Source organism: Panthera tigris, chromosome A1 (genome assembly GCF_018350195.1).
Source record: "Panthera tigris isolate Pti1 chromosome A1, P.tigris_Pti1_mat1.1, whole genome shotgun sequence".
In the NCBI taxonomy this organism is placed as follows: Eukaryota; Metazoa; Chordata; class Mammalia; order Carnivora; family Felidae; genus Panthera; species Panthera tigris.
The window spans coordinates 69368394-69391148 of record NC_056660.1 but is presented as its reverse complement, the minus strand read 5'-3'; the positions used below and the strand labels follow the sequence as shown (position 1 = coordinate 69391148).

The 22755-nt window shown below is 40.0% G+C and overlaps 1 protein-coding gene and 1 long non-coding RNA gene across 2 annotated transcripts in view; both read left to right on the top strand.

Annotated features, from left to right (window-relative positions):
* The window catches only part of DOCK9 (dedicator of cytokinesis 9), a 332962-nt gene extending 320624 nt beyond the window's left edge, over positions 1-12338 (top strand). Inside the window, exon 56 of the transcript XR_006215038.1 lies at positions 12199-12338. The gene's annotated coding sequence lies outside the window, so the exon portion shown is untranslated. The remainder of the gene's footprint in view (positions 1-12198) is intronic.
* On the top strand, positions 12338-20907 carry LOC122236883. Its single transcript, XR_006215102.1, has 3 exons — positions 12338-12376; positions 19549-19744; positions 20756-20907. It is a non-coding gene; the product is annotated as an uncharacterized LOC122236883 (long non-coding RNA).
* The last annotated feature ends 1848 nt before the right edge of the window (positions 20908-22755 follow it).

Here is a 22755-nt window from a genome sequence, read left to right as displayed (position 1 = left end):
TAAAACACAGTGAACCAGCTCTCACTGATTTTAAGACACACATTTTGCCATTTAAACATCTCTAAAATCAGGATGACTCATACATCCAATGATAAGAAAGCCTGGGTCCTGGTTTAACTGTAGTGTATTTCTTCCTCAGTGATCCATGCAGTCTCCTGCAATAGTTGGCATCTTAGGTTTGACGAAATGAAGTTGGCAAAAGGACAGGCAGATGTTCAGTTCCTCTGAGAGCTGGTGTGAACTCAATTTAGATTCTACACTTGCATTTCTGGACATCCCAGAGTCACTCGACTAATAATAATGATTAAGAATACTAGCAATAGTCAAGGAGGAGAAGATAACAGTGGAATAGGAGGACCCTAGTCTCACCTTATCCCACGAACACAACTAGATACCTATCATATCATCCTAAATACCCCAGAAATCTATCTGAAGACCGGCAGAACAAACTCCACAACTAAAGGTAGAGAAGAGGCCACATCAAAGAAGATAGGAAGTGTGGAAACACAGCTTGGGAGAGAAAAGTATCATGGTCACTGCCATAGGGAGGGAGCTGTGGTCACAGAGAAGGGTGAGAGACAGATTAACACACAGGGGAGTCAACACTGGGAAGAGGAATCCCCATAGCAATTGGCTTGGAAAGTGAGAGGGCCTGAATTTCATGAGTTCTTGCAACCAGTAAGGCTTAAACCTGGAGTTTTAAAGGTCAGTGTGCTTGGCTCTGGGAGAGCTCAGAGGCACAGAGGCTGTTCTTGGAGAAAATGCAGGGCAAAGAGCCTACACACATACAGCATGGAAACAGTGATATGATGAATGCCTAGGGCACATAGTGGGGAAGCTAGTTTCTCATCCTGGAGTGTGTTGTGAGAAGCAGCATTCATGGAGAGACCCCTCCAGGAACAAAGGAACTGGCCAGTGCCATTTCCCTCCTCCACCCCTCAGTATAAACACAGAGTCACCCGTGGGAACCAGTGGAGCACCAACACTCACTACCTAACTTGCTTACACCAAGCCTCACCCACCACACTCCAGAAGAACTGCCCTTCCCAGTCACACTTGCTTCAATCCCGGTATAGTGGGCCTCCTCCCCCAGAAGACCAACCCAAACCCCTGACAACACTGTGTCTCCTAACCTGGGAGTTTTGGGAGGCCTTGGTTCTGGTGGTGGCAGTGACAGGTTTCATTTCACAAGCAGACCAGGGCACACCTAGTTAAAACATGCCACATTCAGACCAGGGACCAAACACTGCCCACAGCAGGCAAAGAGTACCTCTACAGACAACTGACCTGAAGGATAAAGCAGCTGGGACACACCAGTAGAGCACACACAGAACACATTGGAGACACTCCTGGAAGCACCAGGCCCTGGGGAACAGGGGAGGCTACACTGTAGGGCCTCTTTTTCATAAAGCCATTACCCTCAAGAACAGGAGATATAACCGACTTTCCTAACAGAGGGAAACAGACACAGAGACTTAGACAAAATGAGAAGACAGAAGAATTTGTCCCAAATGAAAGAACAAGACAAGGTCATGGCCAGAGATCTAAGTGAAACAGATGTAATTAACATGCCTGATAGAGAATTTAAAGCAATGATCATAAGGATACTAACCGGACTTAAAGAAAAAAAAAAAAAGAGTTGAAGACGTGAGTAAGACCATTAACACAGAGGTAAGGAATAACAGAGCAGAGCTAAAGGGCTCAATAAACTAAATGAGAAACACACTTGACACAGGGAAAGAACAGCAGACTGGAAGAAGCAGAGGAATAAATTAATGACCTAGAAGACAGAGTAATCAAGTAATCAAGCTGAACAAATAGGGAGGAAAAAAGAATTATGCAAAGTGAGAATAGACTTAGGGAACTCAGTGACTCCATCAAATGTAATAACACTCATATTGTAGGAATCCCAGTTATTATTTAAATAAATAATAACTGAAAACTTCCTGAATCTGGACAAGGAAACAGATATCCAATCCAGGAGACACAGAGAGCCCCCAACAAAATGACAAAAGCAGATCCACACCAAGATATATTGTGATTAAATTGGCAAAATATAGTGATAAGGAAAAGATATTAAAAGCAGCAAGATGAAAGAAGACAGTAACATATAAGGGAAAACCCATAGGGGTAGCAGGGGATTTTTCAGCAAAACTTTCCAGTCCAGAAGGGAGTGGCATGATATATTCAAAGTGCTGAATGGCAAAAATCTGCAGCCAAGCACACTCTTTCCAGCAAGGCTATCATTAATTATAGAAAGAGAGAGAAGGAGTTTCTCAGAAAACAAAACCCGAAGAGTTCATGACCACTAAACCAGCCCTGTGAGAAATATTAAAAGCAACACTTTGAATGTAAAGGAGAGACCAAAAGTGAGAGTATAAAGGTAGGAAAAGCAATAAAAATGAATATTTCTGTAAAAAATAAGTCAAAGAACTCACAAGATAAAAGAATGTAAAATATGACAACATTTACCTAAAACATGGGGAAGACAGGAATAAAGAATAGATTCAAACTTAAAAGACCATCAACTTAATATAGATTGTTATATGCAGGAGAGGTTATATATAAACCTAACGGTAACCATATATCAAAACCCACTAATAAATATGCAAAGAATAAAGAGAGAAAAATCCAAATATACCACTAAAGAAAACCAGTAAACCATGAAAGAAAGACAAGAAAGGATCAGAGAAAAATCTCCAAAACCAACCACAAAACAAATAATAAAATGACAATAAATACATACCTATCAATAATTACTTTAAATGTAAATAGACTAAATGCTCCAATCAAAAACTCTAGAGTGACATAATGGATACAAAAACCAAGACCCATGTATATGCTGCCTACAAGAGACTCATTTCAGACCTAAAGACACCTGCAGATTGAAAATGAGGGGATGGAGAAATAGCTATGATGCAAATGGATGTCAAAAGAAATCCAGAATAGCAGTATTTATATCAGACAAAATCAACTTTAAAATAAAATCTGTAACAAGAGAAAAAGAAAGACATTATATAATAATAAGGAGGGCAATCCAACAAAAAGATATAACAATTATAAATATTTATGCACCCAATATGGAAGCACCCAAATACATAAACCAGTTAATAACAGACATAAAGCAACTAATTGATATTAATATAATGATAGCAGGGGACTTTAACACCCCACTTACATTAATGGACAGATCATCTAAATAACAAGGAAACAGTGGTTTTAAATGACACACTGAACCAGATGTATTTAACAGATGTATTCAGGACACTACATAAAATATCAGAATACACATTCTTTTCAAGTGCTTAAGGAACATTCTCCAGCATAGAGCACATATAGGCCACAAAACAAGTCTCAACAGATTAAAAAATATTGAAGTCATACCATGCATGTTTTTTGACCATAACACTATGAAACTAGAAGTCAACCTCAAGAAAAAATCTGGGAAGACCACAAATATGGGGAAGTTAAATAACATGCTCCTAAACAAGGAATATGTCAACGAGGAAGTCAAAGGAAAAGTTAAAAATACTTGGAAACAGATGACAATGAAAACACAATGGTTCAAAACCTTTGGGACACAGCAAAAGCAGTTCTGAGAGGGAAGTTTATAGGAATAGAGGTATACTTCAAGAAGAAAAAAAAATCTCCTTCTACCTAAAGGAGCTAAAAAAAAATAACAACAAACAAAACCTAAAACCAACAGAAGAAAGAGAATAATATTAGAGCAAAAATACATGATATAGAAACTAAAAACAGAACAGATCCATGAAACCAGCAGCTGGTACTTTGCAAAAAAAATCAAATTGATAAACCCCTACCCAGACTTATCAGGAGAAAAAGAGAAAGGACCCTAAAAAATAAAATCACAAGTGACAGAGGAGAAATAACTATGAACACCACAGTAATACAAACAATTATAAGAGAATATTAGGAAAAAACTATATGCCAACAAATGGGGCAACTTAGAAGAAATGGATAAATTCTTAGAAACATATAACCTACCAAAACTGAAGCAGGAATAAAAAGAAAATTTAAACAGACTGATTTCCAGCAAAGAAATTGAATCAGTAATTTTAAAAAAAAAAAACACAAAAAAAACCTTCCAGCAAATGAAAGTCCAGGAACAGATGGCTTTACAGATGAATTCTACCAATCATTTAAAGAGGAATTAATACCTATTCTTCTCAGACTTTTCCAAAAATTAGAAAAGGAAGGAAAACTTGCAAATTCATTCTATGAGGCCAGTATCATCCTGATACTAAAACCAGATAAAGACACTACAAAACGGGGTACCTGGGTGGCTCAGTCGGTTGAGCATCTGGCTCTTGATTTTGGCTTAGGTCATGATCTCACAGGTTCCTGAGTTTGAGTCCCGCATCAGGCTCCGTGCTGATGGCACAAGGCCTGCTTGGGATTCTCTCTCTCTCTTTCTGTTCCTTTCCCACTCATGTGCTCTGTCTCTCTCAAAATAAATAAATAAACTTAAAAAAAAGACACCACAAAAAAAGAGAACTACAGGCCAATATCTCTCATGAAGATAGATGCAAAAGCCCTCAACAAATGCAAACTGAATCCAACAATACATTTAAAGAAATCATTCACCATGATCAAGTGGGATTTATTCCTGGGATGTAAAGGTGGTTCAATATTTGCAAACCAATCAATGTCACACATCACAACAATAAGAGGATTAAAAAAAATCGTATGATATTTCAATAGATGCAGAAAGAGCATTTGACACAAAGAACAACATCCATTCATGATCAAAACCCTCAATGAAGTAGGTTTAGAGGGAACACACCTCAACATAATAAAGGCTGTGTATGAAACACCCACAGCTAACATCATCCTCAATGAATGAAAACTGAGAGCCCTTCCCCTAAGGTCAGAAACAAAATATAGATGTCCACTCTCACCACTTTCATTCAACATAGCACCAGAAGTCCTAGCCATGGCAATCAGACAACAAAAAGTAATAAAAGGTATCCAAATCAGTAAAGAAGAAGTAAAACTCACTATTTGCAGACAATATGATACTAGATATAGAAAGCCTGAAAGATTCCACCAGAAAGCTCCTAGAACTGATTAGTGAATTCAGTAATGTCGCAGGATACAAAATTCATATAGAGAAATCTGTTGCATTTCTACACACCACCAATGAAACAGCAGGAAGAGAAATTTAAAAAAATAATCCCATTTGGGGCACCTGGGTGGCTCAGTTGGTTAAGCATCCAACTTGGTTTTGGCTCAGGTCATGATCTCACAGTTTTATGAGCTCAGACACCACATAGGCCTCTGCACTGACAGCACAGAGCCTGTTTGGCATTCTCTCTCTCCCTCTCTTTCTGCCCCTCCCTCACTTGTGCTGTCTCTGTCTCTCTCAAAATAAATAAATAAACTTTAAAAACAAGGAAAGAAAAATAATCCCATTTACAATTACACCAAAAATAAAAAGATACTGAGGAATAAACCTGACCAAAACGCTGTATGAAAACTGTAAAACACAGGAGTGCTTGGATGGTTCAGTCAGTATAGTGTCCAACTTAAGCTCAGGTGATGCTGTCATGGCTCGTGAGTTCGAGTCCCTGCATCAGGCTCTGTGCTGACTGCTCAGAGCCTGGAACCTGCTTCAGATTCTGTCTCCATCCTTCTCTACCTTTCCCCCACTAATACTCTGTGTCTCTTTCTCCAAAATGAATAAACACTAAAAAAATTAAAATTAAAAAAACTGTAAAACACTGATGAAAGAAATTGAAAATACACAAAGGAAAGATATTCCATGCTCATGGATTGGAAGAGCAAATATTGTTAAAATGTCCATACTACCCAAAGCAACCTACACATTTAATGTAATCCCTATCAAAATACCAACAGCATTTTTTACAGAACTAGAACAATCGTAAACGTGTATGGAACCACAAAAGACTCTGAATAGCCAAAGAAATCTTAAAGAAAAGCAAAAATGGAGGCATCAAAGCAATATGGACTTCTAGTTATATTACAAAGCTGTAGTAATCAAAGCAGTATGGTACTGGCACAAAAATAGACACAGAGATCAATAAATAGAACAGGATAGAAAATCCAGAAAAAACCCACAATTATATGGTCAATTAACCTTTGACAAAGCAGGAAAGACTATCCAGTGGGAAAAAGACAGTCTCTTCAACAAGTGATGTTGGGAACTGGACAGCCACGTGCAAAAGAATGAAACTGGACCACTTTCTTGCACCATACACAAAAATAAACTCAAAATGGACTAAAGACTTAAATGTGAGACATGAAACCATAAAAATCATAGAAGAGAACACAAGCACCAAGTTCTTTGTCATTAGTTGTAGTAACTTTCTTCCAGACATGTGTCCTGAGGCAAGGGAAACAAAAGCAAAACTAAACTATTGGGACTACATCAAAATAAAAAGCTTCTGCATAGCAAAGGAAGCAATCAACAAAACTAAAAGGCAACCTACCAATATTTGCAAATGACATATCCAATAGAGGGTTAGTATCCCAAATATATAAAGCACTTATACAGCTCAACAACCAAAAAAACCCAAATAATCCAATTTAAAAAATGGACAGAAGACATGAATAGACATTTCTCCAAAAAGACATACAGATGGCCAACAGACACATGAATAGATGCCCATCATTACTTATCATCAGGGAAATGTAAGTCACAGAAAGCTATAATGAGATACCACCTCACACCTGTCATAATAGCTAAAACACAAGAAATAACAGGTGTTGGCAAGGATATGGAGAAACAGGACCCTCTTGCACTGTTGGAGGGAATGCAAACTGGAGCAGCCACTCTGGAAAACGGGATGGAGGTTCCTCAGAAAGTTAAAAATAGACTGCCTCATCATCCAGCAATCACACTACTAGGTATTTGCCCAAAGAATACAAAAACACTGATTCAAAGGAATACATGCACCCCAGTATTTATGGAGCCATTATCTATTAAGCCAAATTATGGAAAGAGCCCAAGTGTCCACTGACTGATGCATGAATAGAGAAGATGTGGTTTGTATATATAAAATGGAATATCACTCAGCCATCAAAAAGAGTGAAATCTTGGGGCACCTGGGTGGCTCAGTCAGTTAAACATCTGACTTTGGCTCAGGTCATGATCCCATGATTCATGGGTTCGAGCCCCATGTTGGGCTCTGTGCTGCCAGCTCAGAGCCTGGAGCCTTCTTTGGATTCTGTGTGTGTCTCTCTCTGCCCCTCCCTGCTTGCACTGTCTCTCTCACTCTCAAAAATAAGTAAAATTAAACATTAAAATTTTTTTTAACATTTATTTATTTTTGAGACAGAGAGAGACAGAGCATGAACAGGGGAGGGGCAGAGAGAGAGGGAGACACAGAATCCAAAGCAGGGTCCAGGCTCTGAGCGGTCAGCACAGAGCCCGACGCGGGGCTCAAACTCACTAACCATGAGATCATGACCTGAGCCGAAGTCGGACGCTTAACCAACCGAGCCACCCAGGTGCCCCAAACATTAAAATTTTTTTAAAACCTTATTTAAAAAAGAGTGAAACCTTGCCATTTGCAATGATGTAGATGAACCTAGAGGGTGAAATGCTAAGTGAAATAAGTCAGTCAGAGAAAGACAAATACCATATGATTTGGAATTTAAGAAACAAAGCAAGAAAAGAGAAAGAGAGAGACAAACCAAGAAACAGACTCAACTCTAGAGAACAAACTGATGGTTACCAGAGAGGATATGGGTGGGGGGATGGGTAAAATAGGTGATAGGGATTAAGGAGGGCACCTTATGCTAAGCACTGGGTGATAAAATGAAAACTTTAATAAATAAATAAATAAATAAATAAATAAATACAAACAGTAGCTATACTCCAAAGAAGATTTATACTGGCTAATAGGCACATGAAAAGGCTGGCATCACTAATTATTAGAAAAATGCATATCAAAACCATAATGAGATATCATCTCACACCTGTCAGATTGGCTATTATCAAAAAGACAAGAAATAACAAGTATTGTTATTGGCCTTGTTGCTTGTGTGTATGATATTCAAAGAGTAGAATCCCCAAAGTAATAGAATACTCTAACGTTTGTTCCAGAAAACCTTGTTTTCAGAGATCAGTAACACAGTGGATGTGGACAAATGGAAACCCTCATCCACTACTGGTGGGAATGTAAGTTGGTGCACCCACCATGGAGAACATTATGGAAATTCCTCAAAAAAATGAAGAATAGAACTACCATATGGCCCAGCTATTCCACTTCTGGGTATTTACCCAAAGAAAATGAAAATACATTCCAAAAGATGTGTGCACCCTCTTGTTCACTGCAACATTATTTACAATAGCCAAGATATGGAAACAACCTAAGTGTCCATTGATAGATGAACAAATAAAGAAGAGGTGGTATATATACAATGATAAAAAACAATGAAATCTTGACCATTTGTGATAACATGGGTTGACCTTGAGGGTATTATGCTAAGCGCAACATGTCGGACAGAGAAAGACAAGTATCTTACGATCTCATTCATATGTGGAATCTTAAAAACAAACAAACAAACGAAAAAACAAAATAAAACAAAACAAACTCATAGATACAGAAAACAAATTAGTGGTTACCATAGGGGAAGAGGGTTGAGGAATGGGCAAAATGAATGAGGGGGGTCAACTATAAGGTTACGGATGGTAACTAGATTTGTGGTGGCAATCGCTTTGTAGTGTGTGCAGATGTCGAGTTATAAAGCTGTACATCTGAAGCTTCTGCCGATAGAGTTCTAGATACAGATAGAAAGAGAGAGGGGTAGCTATATAGCCCTTGTTTTATTCCACACACTGAACATAGACAACCTCTCCTCTTTACAATAACCCAGAAAGATAATTTTCTCTGTGTATAGATGGAAAAAACTGAGGTTTAGAGATACCTTGCTTACATGCTCCCCTTCAGCCCCATGTGTGGTCCGTCTGCCCTTCTCTTATTTAAAAACATGCTCCCGAGACTGAAGAGCACACATGGATTCCTCCTGAAGTCCTCCATCCAGGACTCCCTTCCTCATTCTGACTCACATGTTGTTACAGCAAACAATAACCAATGACTACTTTACCAACTGCCCTGAAATTACCAGCCTGAGACCCGGATCTGAGGACACATGTAGACGTGGCTGTGTGTGTTGCACAAATCGTTATAAAATACTGTGAGACCTGAACCTTCAGGGCAAGTGGAGGGCGGCAGATGGATGCAAGCTCAGATGTCAGAGGATGGGATGGGGATAAGAAAGAAAGCAGGCGGATGGCAGCAGCCCACCCCACCCCCCCACCCCCCTGGCCCCAGCCACAGAAGAAGTTTCCTCAGGCGAGTGGATGTGTACCTGCACGTGGTGGACCAGTGGCCCATGACCTATAAAATGCTGCCTGGGCCGTTCTTGTCAGCAGGTGCCGATAGCAATCTTGGAAACGGATCCTCTAAAATAGTATTGACATGGAATATTCTTCTGATGTTTATAAGATTGTTTTTTTCATATTCAATACATTTGGCTCATTACTTTCACCCACTGCTGGGGAGACAAGAGTGTTTCCGGAAGGCAACTTGGCAATGTGTACAGAGGGCCTAAAATTGCTTTCCTTCCCTTTGCCAAGAAATTCCAAGTTCTAGGAACTTATACTGGAGAAGTCATTGGAGAGACACACAAATATTCCTGTACTAGAGTGCTTATTACCATGTTATTAAAATAGCCCCAAACAAGGGGAGCCTGGGTGGCTCAGTCAGTTGAGCATCCAACATCAGCTCAGGTCCTGGTCTCGCAGTTCATGGGTTTGAGCCCCACGTCGGACTCTGTGCTAACCTACAGCTCAGAGCCTGGAGCCTGCTTCAGATCCTGTATCTCCCTCTTTCTCTCCCCCTCCCCTGCTCATGCTCTGCCTCTCTCTGTATCTCAAAAATAAATAAATGTTAAAAAATTTTTTTTAAAATAAATAAAATAGCCCCAAACAAGAAACCAACCTAAAGCCCCTACCCGCTCAAGAGAATAAGTTAATTATGGTACCTATTTACAGTGAAGTACTTGCAGACATTAAAAAGCATTTTTTTAATGTTTATATTATTTCTGAGAGAGAGAGAGAAACAGAGTGTGAGCAGGGGAGGGGCAGAGAGAGAAACACACACACAGAATCAGAAGCAGGCTCCCAGCTCTGAGCTGTCGGCACAGAGCCCGATGTGGGGCTCAAACTCACGAACCGCAAGATCATGACCTGAGCCAAGGTTGGACACTTAACTGACTGAGCCACCCAGGCACCCCTAAAAAATCATTTTAAGACAACGTCGTGACAAGGAAAAATTTCATAAGGCTGAGTGAAAATAGATTATAAAACACATATGAGTTATAAAACATGTAGTGTTGGTAAGCTTATTTATGTGTAAAGAAAAAGTCTGCAAAGAAATGCAATAAAATATGAACACTAGCTATCTCTAGATTTTTTTCCTATATACTTGTCAGAATTTTCAAAAAGAAAAACTGTAGTGAAAACGTATTACTTTTGCATTCATCTGAAAAACAAAAATTGTCCACTTGATTTTGCTGATAATGTGGGAGTGAGTTTCTTACCTTCAGGAAGGATGTTAGGTCTTCTCGGTTACCAGGTTTAGAGAAATAGCTGATGTGATTAAAAAGAGAATCTCCCAGTGTACTTACTGTGGAGAGCAAACACACCTCAGTAAATAGACTAGGGAAGGGAGAGTTCATGCATATCTAATCTGCGCAGACCCACTCCGATCTCACTGACAGTAACACACTAGGACCTTAGGACACAGTCTCCCAGACGATGAGAAATGAGCATTATTTGGTCTGTTTTACAGATAAGAAAACTTCCGTGCAGAGAACAGCTTTTTTCTCTGGACTTATCAGCTCAATAAAATCAAGAGTAAAACGTATCCTTTGAGTTTCTGGTCCACTGTGTTGATCTTGTTGCTTAAGCGTAGAAGATTCAGAGTAGAACCCCCAAAGTAATAAAACACTCTAATGTCTGTTCCAGAAGATCTTGTTTTCAGAGAACAGTAACACGCTGAGTTAATGGAAGCTATTTTTCTTCTAGTCAAAAACTCTTGAAGGGAAAGTATGCTTTATGGCTTTATATCGTCCCCACTGAAGTGACACAATTCATCTTGCTAGAAGAATATTTTGGGGAACATTGTTCCCATGAACCCTTCAGGAATTATCAGTGAATGACATCTATTCACCAAAAGGTCACTGGGACATTATGGCAAAAGCGTATATGGTGGGCACTGAATATATGTAAAAATAAAATCGAGGCTAAAACAAATATGAGAGAAAAGGGATGGATCAGAATGTAACATTTTGAGACTTGAGAGGCTAGAAAGGACACAACTGGTAGGTCTCAGGGAAAGAGGGCAAGGTTGTGGAGAGTCAGTAAAGCTTCTCTCATGATCCGCACCCACTGTAACTTGACAAATGGGTCAGTCTGCCGAGTAGTGACTAACATTTGATGACATTTTACGGAGCACTTCCATATATAACATCTCAATTAAACTTCGCTATGACTTGATGAGCTAGGTCGTGTCACAGTCTTTCAGGTAAGGGACTCACACCTGAAGAGTGAAGCGACTTAACCAAGTTCACACAGCTGTTGCTTGATGAAACTGGAATCAGGCCTGGGTTTGCGGGTCACTCGTCCCGGACGAGCAGGCCATGATGCTTACCCAAGTCATTCTCCCCCTTTATGATAAAAACTGCTCCCGTTTTTGAATGCTTCCTTGTTCTGTGGGACTCTTAGGACTAGGCATTTTAAGTGTTATGCCTTTAATCCCTACAGCACGGCCATGATTTCAATGTCATTATCTGCATTTGATCCCTTGTGGCTGCCCGCTTACACACACAATAAGCAACAAACCTGAGATGCCAAGTCAGGTGTGTCTGACTCCAGAGCTTGAGGGACGTGCAGTGTGTTACCTACAGTGATGTTAGTAAGGTTGGGGCTGGGGGTGGGTATAAAAGTACTTAAACTGAACCATCGGCCCTTAAACATTGTTTAATACTTTGTGAAAGCAAATAAAACCAGAGCTGGCTTTACGGGCATACGACCTGCGCAGTCACCCGGGGCCTTGAGCTCAGAACAGCCCCGTACTTCGTTTAATGCTCTGCTGTCACCATCTTGAAATGCTTAATAATCTTATCTTTGCATTTGCACTTCCTAAGTGACGTCTGATGGAGCGCTGGAGCACATGCGTGAGCAGGTGGAGATGCATTCGTGTGCCTCGTCTGCCGCCTTTCCTTGCTGCCAGTTGGCATAGAATGTTCACGATGCCCCAAGAGCACAGGATTCTGGCAGACCCAGGATGTGTGGGAGTCCGGTGAGACCCACAGTGAGCACAAGGTAATGGGGGACGTCCATGACTGAGGAAGCAGGGGTGTGACAGCCCCAGGAGGCCACACTTCCGTCTCCAAGGAGAAGGTGCTTCCAGTGCAGAACGAAGGCAATGGTGTTCTAAGAAACACAACCAAGGAACCCTATCGTATCCTTTCTTAGACATGTGTTAATTCCCTGTGTTAGCCAGTGACTTATATTGAAGATGATGACAGGGGCACCTGGGTGGCTCAGTCGGTTGAGTGTCCCACTTCGGCTCAGGTCACGATCCCATGGTTCGTGAGTTCGAGCCCCACATTGTGCTCACCGCTGTCAGCACAGAGCCTACTTTGGATCGTCTGTCCTTCTCTGTCCCCCCCCCTCTGCCCCTTCCCCCACTCATGCTGTCTCTCCCAAAAATAAATAAAAACATTCAAAAAAAAAAAAGATGACCACATAGAGGGGAAAAGAAAGAAAGGGCTACCTACAATTCCTCATCATTTCAGGCCTCCTTCCGCATCAGTGTTGGTAGAACATGGGTGTCAAGACGTGAAATAAAAACAGTTGAGTTGGTTTCATGCAGTGTTGCCACTGTTCTGGTGAGAACAAAATAGATACATGTTTATGAGCTATGAAATGCAAATGATGTAGTTTTTGATGATTCAGCATATGAGTTAGATGCACTGACATTTGCTGACATCACATATATAAAGAGGAACAATAAAATTCTTGCTAATAATTAAATTTCTTTCCTTCAAATCACATTACGTAGCAAATAAACAGTATGACGAGTCAAGACAGACACCATGGAGGAAGGAAAAGGCTATATGTTTCAGTACCTTCCATAGCACTTGCGTCCTGCCTTTTGAACAGGGGGCACTGTGTTTTCATTTTGTACCAGGCCCTGCAAATTCTGTGGTCGGCCTGAGTGTGGAATGCACACACATACACACGGGCACAAATGTGCAAATACATTTTTTGAGGAACAACTGTCCAATACATTTAGCCTGTAAATATTTTGCGCTCTGGAAATGTCAGTGGCATCTCCAGCTTCAGAGAATAGCGGGTCCCAGTCTTCATCAATTCAGCCCAATTCCACAGTCACACAGTATGGCACCTAGAATGACTTTTCCTTGCCACTGACTGAGCCTGAGACCATATCCGTCATGCCACGTGTGGCAACCCCTGTCACGTGTCACTGAGGCGATGTCTCAGTTGCTGCATGTTCTACCAATGACCTTGCTCAAAGGAAGTGGGGGATTCAGAGGCTGACCAGCAACTGTAAAAAAAAAAAAAAAAAAGTAGATATGTAGATGAGGTAGGGAGAGTAATGGCTTCCCCCAAAATAGGTCCCAATCCCTGGAGATTATGAATGTTAGTTATATGGAAACAAGATCTTGGCAGATGTGATTGAGTTACAACGGACTTGGTTTGCCAGGGTAAGCCCACAATGCAATCACACATATCCTCATAAAAGTGAGGCAGAAGAAATTTGAGGACCTACAGAAAAAGAGTCAGAGAAGAGACTGTGAGAAGATTGTGAAGACAGAGGCACAGATTGGGGTGCAGTGCTCACAAGCCAAGGAACACTGGCAGCCACCAGAGCTGGAAGAGAGAAGGGAGGGTCCTCCCTGCAAGCCTGCAGGAGTGGGGGTCCACTGACACTTTGATTTTGGACTTCCGGTCTCCAGACGTGTCAGAGATTAAATCTCTGTTGTTTTGAGTCACCAAGTTTGTGATCATTCGTTAGCCCACTTCTTCAAAACAAAGAAAACAAAACCTTGCTCTTAAAGGTAGAAAATTAAGACTTTAACAGCAGTTTCTCACATATGAAGAGTTAAATTATTTAAAGGCCTGGAGGAGACTGAACACCCCAGCTAACAATGGTCTTGTCTCCTCCCCTCCTGTCCACAAAGTCCATGGGCCACGTGTAGTGGAACGTGAGAATCAAAACACAGTCTCACGTGGTCATATTAAGCTATTCTTGATAGCTTGTCATCACAAAGAAAAGCTTCAAATCGTTCACTAAAGTGCATTGGTCTTTTGGAAAGACATAGTTTTTAGAGAGAAGACATTTTCACAAACATGTTTTATATATAATTTTGTGATTGTGGGGCTTAGATAATCATTAGGAAGAAATATGTATCATGAACCTTGTAACAAAATAGCGCTTCCTATCACATTACTCATTTACAACCTTACTTCTGCTACACTTGCTTCCTTCTGAGCGTGCAGTTTTCTCCCTGCTTGGTACAAAGATTTGTGCCTTGGGGAAGCTGATTCATCTGGCAATTGTGAGTGCTTTGCAGGCTTGTTAGGTTCATACCATTCACCCTGTGTTTTCCTTTTTTAAGAAAGAAATTTACACAATATAGTCTGAGCAGATATTAGAGGACAATACTGAGTATAGTAGGTTTTTGTTAGAATTCAATATGTCAGCCCTCAGTTCTTCTTTGGGAAGAATTGCTCTATAAATAGATGTAGATTTGGTCTGTCAGTGGAGGAGGTGAGGCCAGGGTCTCCCTAAGTTGCCATCTTGGACCAGAAACCAGTTGTAGAATTTAATGTGAATAATCAACTTTATATCATTTGAAACAGAAAACAGAAAAGGAAACAGAAAAACGTTTGGTTTTAAGATGATCTGACATGTAAAAATTATGTTATTGGTATTTACAATGATATGCTTACCAGTTAGTTCCCTTCCCCACCCCTCTCCTCTCTCTGTTTTAGCTGACCCTAAAATTTATCTGTAAATACAGAAAGCCTGGGATAGCGAAAATCATCTTAGAAATGAAGAACAAAGTTGGAGCATTTGCACTACCAGATTTCAAGATTACCATAAAGCTACAGTAATCAAGAGAGTGTGGCATTAGCATTAAGAATAGAAATATAGATCAATGAGACAGAAGAGAAAGTCCAGAAATGATGCCTCATACTTATGAGCAATTGCTTTCTGACAAAGATTCCAAGGCAGTTTGCTGGGGGAGAGAATAATCTTTTCAACATTTGGTGATGGGGCAATTGGATATCCATATGCAAAAAATAAACTTTGACCTTTACCTCATACCATACACTGAGATTAAAATATGGATCATGTGTCTAAATGTAAGAATTATATAAACCTTTTAGAACATGTAATAGCAATTTTTTTTCTTTGTTTTTTAAGTTTATTTATTTATTTTGAGAAGACAGAGGGCGTGCATGCAAGCAGGGGAGGGGCAGAGACAGAGAGAGAGAATCCCAAGTGGGTCAGTGCAGAGCCTGATGCAGGGCTCAATCTCACAAACGGTGGGATCATGACCTGAGCTGAAATCAAGAGTCATTCGCTTAACTGACTGAGCCACCCAGGCGCCCCTGTAATGCCAAATTTTTGTGATCTTGGAAAAGGATAAGAAAACCCATTAATATTAACTAACTAGAATTTAAATAAAAACTTGGGGGGGAAAAGAATAGCTATAAATAACTATGACAACAAAAGCATGATCCATTAAAAATTGATATTAATTTTAACAAAATTGAAAACTTTTGCCTATCAAAAGAGAATTAAAAGATAAGCAGCATACTGGGGAGAAATATTTGCAAATCATATTTTTAAAAAAGGACTTGTATTCAGAATATATAAAGAATCCTTACAACTCAATAACAAGACCAACACCCAAATTTAAAAATGGGCAGAAGGTTTAAAGAGACATTTCTTTTGGGGTGCCTGGGTGGCTCAGTCAGTTAAGTGTTTGACTTCGGCTCAGGTCATGATCTCGACGTTCATGAGTTCAAGCCCCACATTGGACTCTGTGCTGACAGTTCAGAGCCTGGAGCCTGCTTCGGATTCTGCCCCCTTCTCTCTCTGCCCCTCCCCCACTCATGCTCAGTCTCTCTCTCTCTCTCTCTCTCTCTCAAAAATAAACATTTAAAAAAAAATTTTTAAGAGACATTTCCCCAAATAAGATATACAAATAGCTATCAGGTACATGGAAAAGTGTTCAATACTATTGGTCATTGGGAAAATGCTGATTAACCCACCACCCACACACTCCTAAAGTGAAACCTATCTATCAACCTTCCTGACCAGTGATGTGTTGGCAAATATTTAACAATGGGCTCTCTGTGGAGGAAAAACAGCCCTGATGAGTAGCGTTGGCCAATTTCCTTGGCATCAGGACTCCCACGCTGGCTGATATCAGGCCACCCACCTGAAGTGTGAAGGTGGGGGATGGGAAGAGATGTGCACACTTGACTCTCGTGAGTCAGGGTAAGCCTCCATCCCGGTGCACCACTGCTCTGTGCTCACACGCCAGAATTGCTACCACCAGCCTCTACATTCAGAGGAAAGGCCCACTGAGGACCTTGACTTACCCGCCCAACTGCTGGGGAAACCCTTGCCAGCTGCCTAGAAAACTTCACGTATTCCTTCGTTCTTTAAAGGAGCAAATAAAGAAGGTTCTCCGCATCTAGAAGGAATCCGACAACTAAAAAGAGAAGGCCCTGGATGAGCAAATGGGACCTCGATAGGGAGCTGAAATGATTTAGGGGTGGGAAGGGGATTCTATTTTGAAATTCCAATTCATATCCTCCAGGAGATTCAAGAAGATATTCCATCTTTAAATAAATCAAGAAAGAGCTCTTAGAGATTAAAAACTATTTTTTGCTAAATAAAAATTCAAAGGATGAAAAATAAATCTCCCTTTATACGAAGACTCAGAAAATGTGAAAGAAAAGATAGGATCAGGAGGCCAACATCTGACTAACGGTTTTTGAGAAAAGGAGAACCAAACAAATGGAGGAAAGAAAATAATGTAAGGCATAATAGAAGACAGTTTCTCAGAGCTCAAGATGTCTCCAAATTAAAAATAGTCAAGAAAATGAAAGATGGGGTGCCTGGGTGGCTCAGTCGGTTGAGCGGCTGACTGTTGATTTCAGCTCAGGTCATGATCCCAGGGTCGTGGGATCAAGCCCCACACTGGGCTCCACACTGATCATGGAGCCTGCTTAAGATTCTCTCTCTCTCTCTCTCTCTCTGCCCTCTCCCCAACTGGCTCTCTCTCTCTCTCTCTCTCAAATAAAAACAAAAGAAAATGAAAGATAAAAGACCCAAAACTTTACACATTCTCATGAGCAAAGTAAAAAAAAAAACTGAAAAAAAACTGCAATAAAAGAACAAACTCACCAGCAACACTGATGCTAAAACACAAGAGACAATATTTTCATAATTCTGAGAGCAATTTAATTCCAACGGAGAAATTTATTCAGATATAAGAACAAAATAAAGGTATTTTCAGGCACACAGAAAATTTGTTTGCCAAGCACTCTTTCTGATGATGTGCTCCAAGGGAAAGAGAGAAGGAAGGGAGAGAATTAAGGAGGGAAGAAGTCAGTCTGTCCTGGGGTCCAGTAGTGGAAGTCCTAGCTGGGGGAGCACTAAAAGGAAGTCCCAGGATAATGGTTGTACCCCAGGCCCATGGGGCAATCAATCCTAATGGGAACAGGATGTAAGAATGACTCTTCTAGAAGAAAGTGTATTCCATGTAATGGATAACATGATTGAAGGGTTGGATAATTTCAGAATGTAAAGGTGTATATTCTGTCAGAAAAAAATAAATGCAATTATTTTTTTAAAAAAGCAATACAGGGGCGCCTGGGTGGCTCAGTCGGTTGAGCGGCCGACTTCGGCTCAGGTCATGATCTCGCGGTCCATGAGTTCGAGCCCCGCGTCGGGCTCTGTGCTGACCACTCAGAGCCTGGAGCCTGTTTCAGATTCTGTGTCTCCCTCTCTCTCTGACCCTCCCCCGTTCATGCTCTGTCTCCCTCTGTCTCAAAAATAAATAAACGTTAAAAAAAAAATTAAAAAAAAAAAAAAAGCAATACAGCAGTTATGTAAAGCAAACTAAATGTTCCTCAAATGGAACCATTGGTGGAGCATTAGAAAAGAAATCCATTTGACACCGACATTTCTGCTTGGCATGGCACAGGAATGTTAACACTGAGTGAATGTAATCAGAAAACCTACCAAGAAAATGTAATCAGATTCTATTACTTGTCTCTGCAGTGAACATCTATGATTCTAATAGGATAGTGCTTTTTATTGGATTTTGATTTATATAATCAACCTATAGGCCATTCTCAGAAGACTATTCCAGAACAGAATGTATATGTTATCAGGCTGGAGTACACAACGGTAAAATTATAGCAGTCAGATCTTGGGTGATGTAAGAGGAGAGATCAGGTTGGTTTGTTTGTTTGTTTGTTTAAAAAGGAGCACAAAGGCCTAACATCCTACCTTGGGAAATAAATGCTATCTAAGACAAATAAATAATTACAGACATTATGTAAAGTTATTGGGGTAACCAATCAACCAACTAAAAGGTTTTTAAAGTTATCTGAAATTGAGAAGAGGAGGAGGGAGGTATGATAAGAGCGGTGTTATAAGTGAGCTACATTCTCATTTTTCACGCTGGGGAGTCTATAAATATAATTTAGAGTTAATTCGTCATGTTATAGACATGTAATTATATTATTTAGAATTATGGAGATTAATTTCCAAAAGAACTAAAACACAAATGACTAAAACTACTGTGAAAGAAACCAGTTACAAAGGACCCCACCTTGTATGACTCTGTTTCGATGGAATGCCCAGAATAAGCAAATTCATAGAGACAGAGAGTGGACTGGTGGTTGCCCAGGGCTGCGGGGAAGACAGGAGAATTGGAGAATAACAGAGAATATGTACAGGGTTTCTTTTGGGGCTGATGAAAATGTTCTGATTGTGGTAATAGTTGCAAACCTCTGTGAATATGCTAAAAACCAATGAAGTGCACCCTTTAGAATTGTATGGTCTGTAAATTACATCTCACTAAAACTTACTTTAAAAAAGGTCTGGGATGCTAGGGAAAACAGTATGAAGGGTCTTCAAAAAGTTAAAAATAGGGGCACCTGGGTGGCTTATTAGGTTAAGCATCCGACTCTTGACTTCGGCTCAGGTCATGATCTTGAGGTTTGTGAGTTCGAGCCCTGCGTTGGGATTCTGTCTCTCCCTCTCTCCTCCCCCACTTGCTCTCTCTCTCTGCCTCAAAATACATAAAAATAAACTTTAAAAAAAGTTAAAAATAGAATTCCCGTCTGAACCAGCAATCCCCACTTCTGGGTATAGTTCCGAAGAATTGAAAAACGATCTCAAAGATATATTTGCATACCTCTGTTCATTACAGTATCATTCACGATAGCTAAGAGGTGGAAGCAACCTAAATGCCCACGGACAGATGAATGGAGAAAGAAATGTGGTACATCCGCGTAACAGAATATTCAGCCTTGAAAAGAATGAAGTCCCATCATAGGCTAAGACATGGATGAAACTTGAGGATATAATGCTGAGCAAAATAAGCAAGTCATAAAAAGACGAATAAGGTATGAATCCCCTTATTTGAAGAACTTTGCCTAATCAGACCCATAGAAACAGGAAGCAGAATAGAATGGTCGTTACCAGGAGCTGGAGAGGGGGAAAAGGAGACTCGTTCAATGAGTGTTGGGTTTCGGTTTCACAAGATGAAAAAGTTCTAAAGATCTGTTACACAACAGGGTGTACATAGTTAACACTACTGGACTGTACACTTAAAAATGATTAAGATGGTAAGTTTTGTGTTACATGTTTTTTAACACACACACACACACACACACACACACACACTCACACACACACAAAGTCTGGGGACTGGACCAAAGGTAGGAACAGCAGACTTTGTCTTTTCTTTGTAAGCTGTTCTGTACTGTTTGGTGGGTTTTGCTTTTTTTATTTCTTTTTTGTTGATGTTTTTATTTATTTTTGAGAGAGAGAGCACGCACGCGCAAGCAGGGGAGGGGCAGAGAGAGGGGGTCAGAGGATCCGAAGTAGGCCCTACACTGACAGCAGCGAGCCTGATCTAGGGCCGGAACTCACGAACAGGACCACAAGATCACAACCTGAAGGGAAATCAGACGCTCAACCAACTGAGTCACCCAGGCATCCCAGCAGTATTTTTCTTATTGTACTTGAGTCCTTAGCTATTATAAAAACGGGTTTCATACCTTGACGTACACTGTTTCCAAGTTCACACATGGGGGGGTAATCTCTCCTACATGACAAAGCGAGCATTGAGATCATAGCCTCACCAATTATTTGCTAATAAATTTTATGTACATTTGTAATATAAATTTCAGTCACACAGATGAAACATTTGGATATATGTTTTACTTATGGAAATCATTTACAAATGCTGATGTTGATGGTACAAAAAAGTATTCCATATAAATTTGTATAATTTTATATCCAATATAAAATTATTCCTTCTATAGGAGATCATTTTTTACAGACCTTTTTTTAAACCTTATTTTATTTTCACTGATTTTTCCCACTAACCCCTTTTTTTTTTTCTTTTCCAGGACCCCACATTGCATTTAGTTGTCATATGTTGTCAATCTCTTCCAATCTGTGATGGTTCCCCCGTCTTCCTTGTTTTTCATGATCTTTACATTTTTGAAGGATTCAATTCAGTTATCGTGTAGCATTTTGCTCAGTTTGGGTCTGTCTGATGTTTTCTGGTGATAAAGTCATATATTTTGGAAAAGAAATCTACAGAAGTGATGTTTTGTGCCCTTCTCAGTACATCGTATCAGGGGTACGTGATGTTGGTGTGTCTTATTCTTGGTGATGTTGACCTTGATCTCTTGACCAAGGTGGTATCTGTTGGGTTTCTCATGAAGTTACTATTTTTCCCTTGGTAATAAATATCATGGGGAGACACTTGGAGGCTAGATGCAATATCCTTTGGTTGCTCATCCCTATTGGCTATCAATTTCTTACCATTCCCAGATGCTTTGTTGGGTGCCTAGGTAGTGACTGTAAATAACAAAAGGTCTAATTTATAAATATCCATACCATAATATTGAAATAGTCTCCAGGTTCCCTTACTTCTTTCCTGGTGAGATTTCGTCCTCTTTCTAACCACACGAGGAAGGCTAATGAAGTGCATTGGTCCTCCACATTTGAAGGTTTATATACATTTAGGACTTTTATATACATTGGACAGTCAATGCTTGGGATTTTTTACATATTTATTGCCTTTTTGTTTGTTCCATGCATTAATTATGAATTTGAGGGGTGGACTTGATGCAATCCAAACATGCTTCTTTATCTTGTTTGCCATACTGATTCCTTCTAAAGAAACATTAGTTCATGCTAGCAGGATTCAGTTAAATGTGTTACCCCTTCAGCTAATATTAAGAAATAATCTGAGCTTGTCAGTCACCATGGTAAAACCCAGTACTCCAGCCTGCCCATGTCCTTCATGCCCACGTCCAAATCCCCCAAATCTGAGTGAATATGCTACCTTGAATGGCAGAAAGGACTTTGCAGATGTGATTATGTTGAGGAGTTTGAGATGGGAAGATGATTCTGAATTATCCAGGTTGGACTAGTGGAATCATAAGGATCTTTATAAGAGGAAGGCAGGAGGGTCAGAGTCAGAGAAGGACAAGTGACGAGAGAAGCAGAGGTCAAGGAGAGCGAGAAAGAGTTGAAGATGCCCCGTGCTGCTGGCTTTGATGATGGAGGAAGGGCCACACAACACAGAAAGCAGGCAGCTTCTGGGAGCTGGGAAAGGCAAGGAAGTAGATTCTAGTCTAGAGCCTTCAGAAGGAACTCAGCCCTGCCAGCACCTGGATTTTAGCCCCAAACAACCCCTGTTGGACTTCTGACCTCTAGAACTGTAATACATTTGTGAGTCTGTGGTAATTTGTTACAGCAGCAATAAGAAACCAATACACCACCTCGAAAAAATGATTCCTCCTCTTTTTTTTTTTGCCAGTAATACAGATTTGAGTGATATAAAATGGGAAAGATAAATTAAGTGATGTGTTCTAGAAATACTTGCATTTTTAAAATCTGTGCCATCCATGGCATTTGGAGAGATGATATGTCTTTATTAATTCTAGAAAAGAAAATTGAATAATTATATATGAGTGAATCACATGTCAAAAGTATGTATTTACTCACAATGAATTCCCAGATTTCACCACTTACATATTATTTTAAATGCATAGTAATGCAGTTTGATAAATTCTGGGTTTGTGTAATTAAACCTGAAGTAAATAATTGGGGCATTTGTGTCCGTATTTCGGATATCAGATGATAAATAAGTCATAATGTTGTTGGCACGTAAACCAATAATGCATGAGATATTCAATTAACTTTGGGAGAATTTCTGAAAGCAACTACTCATGAGTTTATTTTTTTTAATAGTGAAAAGAGCACATGGGGAAGCAAAAGGATCTCTGCTTCCTTTTTTATTTTGATATGTCCCCGGGATTTTATAATAATAATTGGAAGAAATGTTTCCAGAATAAATTGTTTGAACACTTTCGGAAGTAGTGACATCCCAGAT